The 12,177-nt window shown below is 45.9% G+C and overlaps 5 non-coding genes across 5 annotated transcripts; all 5 read right to left on the bottom strand.

Moving 5' to 3' along the window:
- Positions 1–416: 416 nt before the first annotated feature.
- Positions 417–489, bottom strand: trnav-aac (transfer RNA valine (anticodon AAC)). The gene has a single exon. It is a non-coding gene; the product is annotated as a tRNA-Val (tRNA).
- Positions 490–3,175: 2,686 nt separating this feature from the next.
- trnav-aac (transfer RNA valine (anticodon AAC)) lies at positions 3,176–3,248 on the bottom strand. Its single transcript has one exon. It is a non-coding gene; the product is annotated as a tRNA-Val (tRNA).
- A 2,686-nt stretch (positions 3,249–5,934) lies between these two features.
- On the bottom strand, positions 5,935–6,007 carry trnav-aac (transfer RNA valine (anticodon AAC)). Its single transcript has one exon. It is a non-coding gene; the product is annotated as a tRNA-Val (tRNA).
- A 2,686-nt stretch (positions 6,008–8,693) lies between these two features.
- On the bottom strand, positions 8,694–8,766 carry trnav-aac (transfer RNA valine (anticodon AAC)). The gene has a single exon. It is a non-coding gene; the product is annotated as a tRNA-Val (tRNA).
- Positions 8,767–11,452: 2,686 nt separating this feature from the next.
- trnav-aac (transfer RNA valine (anticodon AAC)) lies at positions 11,453–11,525 on the bottom strand. The gene has a single exon. It is a non-coding gene; the product is annotated as a tRNA-Val (tRNA).
- Between the last annotated feature and the right edge of the window lie 652 nt (positions 11,526–12,177).

Here is a 12,177-nt window from a genome sequence, read left to right as displayed (position 1 = left end):
CTCGCGCGTTGAATAACGACAGACAGCTTCCAAATGAGGCCTTTCAGAGACGACTTTGGGGTACATTTGACAGACAGACAAGTTCAGGAATCCGTGGTGCGCTGTGACACCAGCGCAGCAGCTTCTTCCCTGCCTTTGAACCGGGCCGCCTGCGCAAGGAATGCAAATGCGGTACTGCTTTTCGTGGAAGGATCAGAACGCGGCAAGGACACTCTCAAACAGAATGGCATATGCATCAGAACCAGGTTGGAGAAAAACTTTATAATGCTTTACACAGTAATTAAATGGAGTTGCCTTACATTTCACTACGAGAGCAGATTCTTTCAAGCAAATTCGAAGGCAGGTTTGCAGATGGGAAAGCAAGCAAGAAAGCTCCGTTCTTGTCCATGTAAAAGGCTGCAGTTGACGAACAAAGCAGTTTCTGCCCAGTTTCGAACTAGGGACCTTTCGCGTGTTAGGCGAACGTGATGACCACTACACTACAGAAACCAGCCGCGGCCGCCGTGAGATTGATGACAATATATAGACAATGATTTCGTCAATGTTTGGACCGTCGGGCGAGGTGGAATAAGCTGGGACGACTTTCCCTGCAGCGGAACGGCTGCGATACGATCTTATGGAAGGGTTGTAAACTGAGTATTTCTGTGTTTTACCCAAATTGGGGTGAGTTGAAAACTCGAGAGCATAGGTTTAAGGTGAGTGGGCTGAAATTGACAAACGACCTGAGGCACATTTCCCACACAGAAGGTTGTGCGTGTATGGAATGAGCTCCCAGAGGAAGTGGAGAAGGCTATTACACTCAGAAAATTGCAAAGGTAATCGGATGAGTTTCTGGACAGGATGGGTTTAGAGGGCTTGGGGCCAAATGCTGGGGAACGGGACTTGTTTAATTTTGGTTATGTGGTGAGCATGGATGAGATACACCTAAATATCTGTTTCCACGCCGTGTACCCCCATAACGTCTTGTTGCTAACACTGGCTGTAAAGGATTACTTTTTAGCGGAGTTTTCCATCGCAGTCTGTGGCACAATCGTTTAGTCTGTTCGACTGCTCACGGGAAAGGTAGTATTGTGAAACACTGCAGATACGAACAACTTCCTTAATTTTGCCCCGACTGACCATACTCCGAGAAATTTTCCCAGACCTCAATTGAGGAGTTTTGCTGCTCGAAGTTACCTCAGAAACCCTGTTAACTCGTAATGTGCTGAGCGAATCGCAAAACAGAAAGCATTTTTCACGGAACACAAACAAAACTGGCATGCCGAATGCATTTTCAGACAGAGAGATGCATGAATGCTAAATGTGTCACAGTCCGAGGGCATGAGTCATAAAGTAATCTCACAACTAAAAACAGGGCAATTCCAAACAACTCTTTCAAACATACTGCAGCGTTAGTGCACCACCACTTTCCAGACAATGCTGAAAAGAGAGATAGAAAGAACATCATAAGAACGGGCCATAAAAAGTGAATTTCACCATTCACAGTCTCGATTAGATTACCTTTTCCTTCTGATGTCTCCAGGACGGAAATGAAGGAAATGGGAGAAATTCAATAACATATGACACCGAAATTCATTGGAACGATTTTCCCATTGGACAGAAAACCAAATAACGACGAGTCGAGTCACCGCAGGACTTTGTTTCACAACAGCGATGAAATAATAGTCTCCATTCGGTTCCAGTAAAAGCACAAATCGCTTTGGAACAGCAGAGCTGTTTGCGATTTTCCGCGCGGGAGGCGAACGCGATCATGACAGCAGAGACACTTGGACACTTCGGTCAAATAACCATGAGCTGCTAGACATTACTACAATTTCGATTCTTGCTTTGCTAAATGATTTCACACATTGCTCGAAACAGGACGACTTTCACGTTTACACGGAACACGAAACACACCTGACTACAGGGAAAATGCACAAAGCTGAGCAGGCCGTGTTCCACATCAAACCGTGCAGCATTTATTCAGTCACTGTGTCTGTTTTGCAGAAGAAGGGTCCCAAAGAATGTTCTCCACCCTAAAACCGGAGGTCGCATTACAATCCGAGAATGACAGATCACATTGTGAGCATGCTCTGACCTCGGGGCCGGTTCGAGATGCCACTTTCCGTGCCTTTTACTTTAACCGTGCAATTTGCTGCAGAGATGTTCACTCCTGGACATGAGCCACGTGGATACCAACTGAGTCGGAAACCTGTGCGGGAATCGACGAGAAGCGATTCAATAAATTTTGCTAACTTCCATGGTGCTTATTGGAAATGCAGTTTCTGTTCAAGTCAATCGAAAAGGCAGTTTCTGAACATCGTAACAGAAGTCAAAAGGTAATTACCTCACCCCACCCCCACTCCGGAAGAGGTGCTAACTGCCCTTGAGTGCTTTTTGATCTCGATGTGAAGAGCTCACACGCCTCTGAGTCACCTTCAAGTCTCTGTTTGCGGAGTGAATCACAAAGAAGGACTTTTACCAGAGCTGCAACCGCCTCACTTCCCCACTCGCTCTCCCCTTTTACATTTTCCTGCTCGTCAGTGATTTAAAGAAAACCAAATGGATGCGATGTCATTCTGTAGCCTCTCTGTCGATTCCTCCGTTTCAGTTCCAACATGGCTTAGATCTCGGGGCGCACCTTAATATTAGCGGCGCTATGAAAGCACAAGTTCAAAGGTTCCTCTGAGAGTGTAAATTATTTCATTGCTGTTGCTGATTGAATGAGCCACTAACGTGCGAACTGCCCCAAAATATGATTCAGGAATCTGGTACCAACTCTCGCGCGTTGAATAACGACAGACAGCTTCCAAATGAGGCCTTTCAGAGACGACTTTGGGGTACATTTGACAGACAGACAAGTTCAGGAATCCGTGGTGCGCTGTGACACCAGCGCAGCAGCTTCTTCCCTGCCTTTGAACCGGGCCGCCTGCGCAAGGAATGCAAATGCGGTACTGCTTTTCGTGGAAGGATCAGAACGCGGCAAGGACACTCTCAAACAGAATGGCATATGCATCAGAACCAGGTTGGAGAAAAACTTTATAATGCTTTACACAGTAATTAAATGGAGTTGCCTTACATTTCACTACGAGAGCAGATTCTTTCAAGCAAATTCGAAGGCAGGTTTGCAGATGGGAAAGCAAGCAAGAAAGCTCCGTTCTTGTCCATGTAAAAGGCTGCAGTTGACGAACAAAGCAGTTTCTGCCCAGTTTCGAACTAGGGACCTTTCGCGTGTTAGGCGAACGTGATGACCACTACACTACAGAAACCAGCCGCGGCCGCCGTGAGATTGATGACAATATATAGACAATGATTTCGTCAATGTTTGGACCGTAGGGCGAGGTGGAATAAGCTGGGACGACTTTCCCTGCAGCGGAACGGCTGCGATACGATCTTATGGAAGGGTTGTAAACTGAGTATTTCTGTGTTTTACCCAAATTGGGGTGAGTTGAAAACTCGAGAGCATAGGTTTAAGGTGAGTGGGCTGAAATTGACAAACGACCTGAGGCACATTTCCCACACAGAAGGTTGTGCGTGTATGGAATGAGCTCCCAGAGGAAGTGGAGAAGGCTATTACACTCAGAAAATTGCAAAGGTAATCGGATGAGTTTCTGGACAGGATGGGTTTAGAGGGATTGGGGCCAAATGCTGGGGAACGGGACTTGTTTAATTTTGGTTATGTGGTGAGCATGGATGAGATACACCTAAATATCTGTTTCCACGCCGTGTACCCCCATAACGTCTTGTTGCTAACACTGGCTGTAAAGGATTACTTTTTAGCGGAGTTTTCCATCGCAGTCTGTGGCACAATCGTTTAGTCTGTTCGACTGCTCACGGGAAAGGTAGTATTGTGAAACACTGCAGATACGAACAACTTCCTTAATTTTGCCCCGACTGACCATACTCCGTGAAATTTTCCCAGACCTCAATTGAGGAGTTTTGCTGCTCGAAGTTACCTCAGAAACCCTGTTAACTCGTAATGTGCTGAGCGAATCGCAAAACAGAAAGCATTTTTCACGGAACACAAACAAAACTGGCATGCCGAATGCATTTTCAGACAGAGAGATGCATGAATGCTAAATGTGTCACAGTCCGAGGGCATGAGTCATAAAGTAATCTCACAACTAAAAACAGGGCAATTCCAAACTACTCTTTCAAACATACTGCAGCGTTAGTGCACCACCACTTTCCAGACAATGCTGAAAAGAGAGATAGAAAGAACATCATAAGAACGGGCCATAAAAAGTGAATTTCACCATTCACAGTCTCGATTAGATTACCTTTTCCTTCTGATGTCTCCAGGACGGAAATGAAGGAAATGGGAGAAATTCAATAACATATGACACCGAAATTCATTGGAACGATTTTCCCATTGGACAGAAAACCAAATAACGACGAGTCGAGTCACCGCAGGACTTTGTTTCACAACAGCGATGAAATAATAGTCTCCATTCGGTTCCAGTAAAAGCACAAATCGCTTTGGAACAGCAGAGCTGTTTGCGATTTTCCGCGCGGGAGGCGAACGCGATCATGACAGCAGAGACACTTGGACACTTCGGTCAAATAACCATGAGCTGCTAGACATTACTACAATTTCGATTCTTGCTTTGCTAAATGATTTCACACATTGCTCGAAACAGGACGACTTTCACGTTTACACGGAACACGAAACACACCTGACTACAGGGAAAATGCACAAAGCTGAGCAGGCCGTGTTCCACATCAAACCGTGCAGCATTTATTCAGTCACTGTGTCTGTTTTGCAGAAGAAGGGTCCCAAAGAATGTTCTCCACCCTAAAACCGGAGGTCGCATTACAATCCGAGAACGACACATCACATTGTGAGCATGCTCTGATCTCGGGGCCGGTTCGGGATGCCACTTTCCGTGCCTTTTACTTTAACCGTGCAATTTGCTGCAGAGATGTTCACTCCTGGACATGAGCCACGTGGATACCAACTGAGTCGGAAACCTGTGCGGGAATCGACGAGAAGCGATTCAATAAATTTTGCTAACTTCCATGGTGCTTATTGGAAATGCAGTTTCTGTTCAAGTCAATCGAAAAGGCAGTTTCTGAACATCGTAACAGAAGTCAAAAGGTAATTACCTCACCCCACCCCCACTCCGGAAGAGGTGCTAACTGCCCTTGAGTGCTTTTTGATCTCGATGTGAAGAGCTCACACGCCTCTGAGTCACCTTCAAGTCTCTGTTTGCGGAGTGAATCACAAAGAAGGACTTTTACCAGAGCTGCAACCGCCTCACTTCCCCACTCGCTCTCCCCTTTTACATTTTCCTGCTCGTCAGTGATTTAAAGAAAACCAAATGGATGCGATGTCATTCTGTAGCCTCTCTGTCGATTCCTCCGTTTCAGTTCCAACATGGCTTAGATCTCGGGGCGCACCTTAATATTAGCGGCGCTATGAAAGCACAAGTTCAAACGTTCCTCTGAGAGTGTAAATTATTTCATTGCTGTTGCTGATTGAATGAGCCACTAACGTGCGAACTGCCCCAAAATATGATTCAGGAATCTGGTACCAACTCTCGCGCGTTGAATAACGACAGACAGCTTCCAAATGAGGCCTTTCAGAGACGACTTTGGGGTACATTTGACAGACAGACAAGTTCAGGAATCCGTGGTGCGCTGTGACACCAGCGCAGCAGCTTCTTCCCTGCCTTTGAACCGGGCCGCCTGCGCAAGGAATGCAAATGCGGTACTGCTTTTCGTGGAAGGATCAGAACGCGGCAAGGACACTCTCAAACAGAATGGCATATGCATCAGAACCAGGTTGGAGAAAAACTTTATAATGCTTTACACAGTAATTAAATGGAGTTGCCTTACATTTCACTACGAGAGCAGATTCTTTCAAGCAAATTCGAAGGCAGGTTTGCAGATGGGAAAGCAAGCAAGAAAGCTCCGTTCTTGTCCATGTAAAAGGCTGCAGTTGACGAACAAAGCAGTTTCTGCCCAGTTTCGAACTAGGGACCTTTCGCGTGTTAGGCGAACGTGATGACCACTACACTACAGAAACCAGCCGCGGCCGCCGTGAGATTGATGACAATATATAGACAATGATTTCGTCAATGTTTGGACCGTAGGGCGAGGTGGAATAAGCTGGGACGACTTTCCCTGCAGCGGAACGGCTGCGATACGATCTTATGGAAGGGTTGTAAACTGAGTATTTCTGTGTTTTACCCAAATTGGGGTGAGTTGAAAACTCGAGAGCATAGGTTTAAGGTGAGTGGGCTGAAATTGACAAACGACCTGAGGCACATTTCCCACACAGAAGGTTGTGCGTGTATGGAATGAGCTCCCAGAGGAAGTGGAGAAGGCTATTACACTCAGATAATTGCAAAGGTAATCGGATGAGTTTCTGGACAGGATGGGTTTAGAGGGATTGGGGCCAAATGCTGGGGAACGGGACTTGTTTAATTTTGGTTATGTGGTGAGCATGGATGAGATACACCTAAATATCTGTTTCCACGCCGTGTACCCCCATAACGTCTTGTTGCTAACACTGGCTGTAAAGGATTACTTTTTAGCGGAGTTTTCCATCGCAGTCTGTGGCACAATCGTTTAGTCTGTTCGACTGCTCACGGGAAAGGTAGTATTGTGAAACACTGCAGATACGAACAACTTCCTTAATTTTGCCCCGACTGACCATACTCCGTGAAATTTTCCCAGACCTCAATTGAGGAGTTTTGCTGCTCGAAGTTACCTCAGAAACCCTGTTAACTCGTAATGTGCTGAGCGAATCGCAAAACAGAAAGCATTTTTCACGGAACACAAACAAAACTGGCATGCCGAATGCATTTTCAGACAGAGAGATGCATGAATGCTAAATGTGTCACAGTCCGAGGGCATGAGTCATAAAGTAATCTCACAACTAACAACAGGGCAATTCCAAACTACTCTTTCAAACATACTGCAGCGTTAGTGCACCACCACTTTCCAGACAATGCTGAAAAGAGAGATAGAAAGAACATCATAAGAACGGGCCATAAAAAGTGAATTTCACCATTCACAGTCTCGATTAGATTACCTTTTCCTTCTGATGACTCCAGGACGGAAATGAAGGAAATGGGAGAAATTCAATAACATATGACACCGAAATTCATTGGAACGATTTTCCCATTGGACAGAAAACCAAATAACGACGAGTCGAGTCACCGCAGGACTTTGTTTCACAACAGCGATGAAATAATAGTCTCCATTCGGTTCCAGTAAAAGCACAAATCGCTTTGGAACAGCAGAGCTGTTTTCGATTTTCCGCGCGGGAGGCGAACGCGATCATGACAGCAGAGACACTTGGACACTTCGGTCAAATAACCATGAGCTGCTAGACATTACTACAATTTCGATTCTTGCTTTGCTAAATGATTTCACACATTGCTCGAAACAGGACGACTTTCACGTTTATACGGAACACGAAACACACCTGACTACAGGGAAAATGCACAAAGCTGAGCAGGCCGTGTTCCACATCAAACCGTGCAGCATTTATTCAGTCACTGTGTCTGTTTTGCAGAAGAAGGGTCCCAAAGAATGTTCTCCACCCTAAAACCGGAGGTCGCATTACAATCCGAGAACGACACATCACATTAATAGCATGCTCTGATCTCGGGGCCGGTTCGAGATGCCACTTTCCGTGCCTTTTACTTTAACCGTGCAATTTGCTGCAGAGATGTTCACTCCTGGACATGAGCCACGTGGATACCAACTGAGTCGGAAACCTGTGCGGGAATCGACGAGAAGCGATTCAATAAATTTTGCTAACTTCCATGGTGCTTATTGGAAATGCAGTTTCTGTTCAAGTCAATCGAAAAGGCAGTTTCTGAACATCGTAACAGAAGTCAAAAGGTAATTACCTCACCCCACCCCCACTCCGGAAGAGGTGCTAACTGCCCTTGAGTGCTTTTTGATCTCGATGTGAAGAGCTCACACGCCTCTGAGTCACCTTCAAGTCTCTGTTTGCGGAGTGAATCACAAAGAAGGACTTTTACCAGAGCTGCAACCGCCTCACTTCCCCACTCGCTCTCCCCTTTTACATTTTCCTGCTCGTCAGTGATTTAAAGAAAACCAAATGGATGCGATGTCATTCTGTAGCCTCTCTGTCGATTCCTCCGTTTCAGTTCCAACATGGCTTAGATCTCGGGGCGCACCTTAATATTAGCGGCGCTATGAAAGCACAAGTTCAAAGGTTCCTCTGAGAGTGTAAATTATTTCATTGCTGTTGCTGATTGAATGAGCCACTAACGTGCGAACTGCCCCAAAATATGATTCAGGAATCTGGTACCAACTCTCGCGCGTTGAATAACGACAGACAGCTTCCAAATGAGGCCTTTCAGAGACGACTTTGGGGTACATTTGACAGACAGACAAGTTCAGGAATCCGTGGTGCGCTGTGACACCAGCGCAGCAGCTTCTTCCCTGCCTTTGAACCGGGCCGCCTGCGCAAGGAATGCAAATGCGGTACTGCTTTTCGTGGAAGGATCAGAACGCGGCAAGGACACTCTCAAACAGAATGGCATATGCATCAGAACCAGGTTGGAGAAAAACTTTATAATGCTTTACACAGTAATTAAATGGAGTTGCCTTACATTTCACTACGAGAGCAGATTCTTTCAAGCAAATTCGAAGGCAGGTTTGCAGATGGGAAAGCAAGCAAGAAAGCTCCGTTCTTGTCCATGTAAAAGGCTGCAGTTGACGAACAAAGCAGTTTCTGCCCAGTTTCGAACTAGGGACCTTTCGCGTGTTAGGCGAACGTGATGACCACTACACTACAGAAACCAGCCGCGGCCGCCGTGAGATTGATGACAATATATAGACAATGATTTCGTCAATGTTTGGACCGTAGGGCGAGGTGGAATAAGCTGGGACGACTTTCCCTGCAGCGGAACGGCTGCGATACGATCTTATGGAAGGGTTGTAAACTGAGTATTTCTGTGTTTTACCCAAATTGGGGTGAGTTGAAAACTCGAGAGCATAGGTTTAAGGTGAGTGGGCTGAAATTGACAAACGACCTGAGGCACATTTCCCACACAGAAGGTTGTGCGTGTATGGAATGAGCTCCCAGAGGAAGTGGAGAAGGCTATTACACTCAGATAATTGCAAAGGTAATCGGATGAGTTTCTGGACAGGATGGGTTTAGAGGGATTGGGGCCAAATGCTGGGGAACGGGACTTGTTTAATTTTGGTTATGTGGTGAGCATGGATGAGATACACCTAAATATCTGTTTCCACGCCGTGTACCCCCATAACGTCTTGTTGCTAACACTGGCTGTAAAGGATTACTTTTTAGCGGAGTTTTCCATCGCAGTCTGTGGCACAATCGTTTAGTCTGTTCGACTGCTCACGGGAAAGGTAGTATTGTGAAACACTGCAGATACGAACAACTTCCTTAATTTTGCCCCGACTGACCATACTCCGTGAAATTTTCCCAGACCTCAATTGAGGAGTTTTGCTGCTCGAAGTTACCTCAGAAACCCTGTTAACTCGTAATGTGCTGAGCGAATCGCAAAACAGAAAGCATTTTTCACGGAACACAAACAAAACTGGCATGCCGAATGCATTTTCAGACAGAGAGATGCATGAATGCTAAATGTGTCACAGTCCGAGGGCATGAGTCATAAAGTAATCTCACAACTAACAACAGGGCAATTCCAAACTACTCTTTCAAACATACTGCAGCGTTAGTGCACCACCACTTTCCAGACAATGCTGAAAAGAGAGATAGAAAGAACATCATAAGAACGGGCCATAAAAAGTGAATTTCACCATTCACAGTCTCGATTAGATTACCTTTTCCTTCTGATGACTCCAGGACGGAAATGAAGGAAATGGGAGAAATTCAATAACATATGACACCGAAATTCATTGGAACGATTTTCCCATTGGACAGAAAACCAAATAACGACGAGTCGAGTCACCGCAGGACTTTGTTTCACAACAGCGATGAAATAATAGTCTCCATTCGGTTCCAGTAAAAGCACAAATCGCTTTGGAACAGCAGAGCTGTTTTCGATTTTCCGCGCGGGAGGCGAACGCGATCATGACAGCAGAGACACTTGGACACTTCGGTCAAATAACCATGAGCTGCTAGACATTACTACAATTTCGATTCTTGCTTTGCTAAATGATTTCACACATTGCTCGAAACAGGACGACTTTCACGTTTACACGGAACACGAAACACACCTGACTACAGGGAAAATGCACAAAGCTGAGCAGGCCGTGTTCCACATCAAACCGTGCAGCATTTATTCAGTCACTGTGTCTGTTTTGCAGAAGAAGGGTCCCAAAGAATGTTCTCCACCCTAAAACCGGAGGTCGCATTACAATCCGAGAACGACACATCACATTGTGAGCATGCTCTGATCTCGGGGCCGGTTCGAGATGCCACTTTCCGTGCCTTTTACTTTAACCGTGCAATTTGCTGCAGAGATGTTCACTCCTGGACATGAGCCACGTGGATACCAACTGAGTCGGAAACCTGTGCGGGAATCGACGAGAAGCGATTCAATAAATTTTGCTAACTTCCATGGTGCTTATTGGAAATGCAGTTTCTGTTCAAGTCAATCGAAAAGGCAGTTTCTGAACATAGTAACAGAAGTCAAAAGGTAATTACCTCACCCCACCCCCACTCCGGAAGAGGTGCTAACTGCCCTTGATTGCTTTTTGATCTCGATGTGAAGAGCTCACACGCCTCTGAGTCACCTTCAAGTCTCTGTTTGCGGAGTGAATCACAAAGAAGGACTTTTACCAGAGCTGCAACCGCCTCACTTCCCCACTCGCTCTCCCCTTTTACATTTTCCTGCTCGTCAGTGATTTAAAGAAAACCAAATGGATGCGATGTCATTCTGTAGCCTCTCTGTCGATTCCTCCGTTTCAGTTCCAACATGGCTTAGATCTCGGGGCGCACCTTAATATTAGCGGCGCTATGAAAGCACAAGTTCAAAGGTTCCTCTGAGAGTGTAAATTATTTCATTGCTGTTGCTGATTGAATGAGCCACTAACGTGCGAACTGCCCCAAAATATGATTCAGGAATCTGGTACCAACTCTCGCGCGTTGAATAACGACAGACAGCTTCCAAATGAGGCCTTTCAGAGACGACTTTGGGGTACATTTGACAGACAGACAAGTTCAGGAATCCGTGGTGCGCTGTGACACCAGCGCAGCAGCTTCTTCCCTGCCTTTGAACCGGGCCGCCTGCGCAAGGAATGCAAATGCGGTACTGCTTTTCGTGGAAGGATCAGAACGCGGCAAGGACACTCTCAAACAGAATGGCATATGCATCAGAACCAGGTTGGAGAAAAACTTTATAATGCTTTACACAGTAATTAAATGGAGTTGCCTTACATTTCACTACGAGAGCAGATTCTTTCAAGCAAATTCGAAGGCAGGTTTGCAGATGGGAAAGCAAGCAAGAAAGCTCCGTTCTTGTCCATGTAAAAGGCTGCAGTTGACGAACAAAGCAGTTTCTGCCCAGTTTCGAACTAGGGACCTTTCGCGTGTTAGGCGAACGTGATGACCACTACACTACAGAAACCAGCCGCGGCCGCCGTGAGATTGATGACAATATATAGACAATGATTTCGTCAATGTTTGGACCGTCGGGCGAGGTGGAATAAGCTGGGACGACTTTCCCTGCAGCGGAACGGCTGCGATACGATCTTATGGAAGGGTTGTAAACTGAGTATTTCTGTGTTTTACCCAAATTGGGGTGAGTTGAAAACTCGAGAGCATAGGTTTAAGGTGAGTGGGCTGAAATTGACAAACGACCTGAGGCACATTTCCCACACAGAAGGTTGTGCGTGTATGGAATGAGCTCCCAGAGGAAGTGGAGAAGGCTATTACACTCAGAAAATTGCAAAGGTAATCGGATGAGTTTCTGGACAGGATGGGTTTAGAGGGATTGGGGCCAAATGCTGGGGAACGGGACTTGTTTAATTTTGGTTATGTGGTGAGCATGGATGAGATACACCTAAATATCTGTTTCCACGCCGTGTACCCCCATAACGTCTTGTTGCTAACACTGGCTGTAAAGGATTACTTTTTAGCGGAGTTTTCCATCGCAGTCTGTGGCACAATCGTTTAGTCTGTTCGACTGCTCACGGGAAAGGTAGTATTGTGAAACACTGCAGATACGAACAACTTCCTTAATTTTGCCCCGACTGACCATACTCCGTGAAATTTTCCCA

Source organism: Chiloscyllium punctatum, chromosome 50 (assembly GCF_047496795.1).
Source record: "Chiloscyllium punctatum isolate Juve2018m chromosome 50, sChiPun1.3, whole genome shotgun sequence".
Taxonomy (NCBI): Eukaryota; Metazoa; Chordata; class Chondrichthyes; order Orectolobiformes; family Hemiscylliidae; genus Chiloscyllium; species Chiloscyllium punctatum.
Note: the sequence above shows the minus strand (reverse complement) of the source record. Positions and strands in the feature narration are given on the sequence as shown.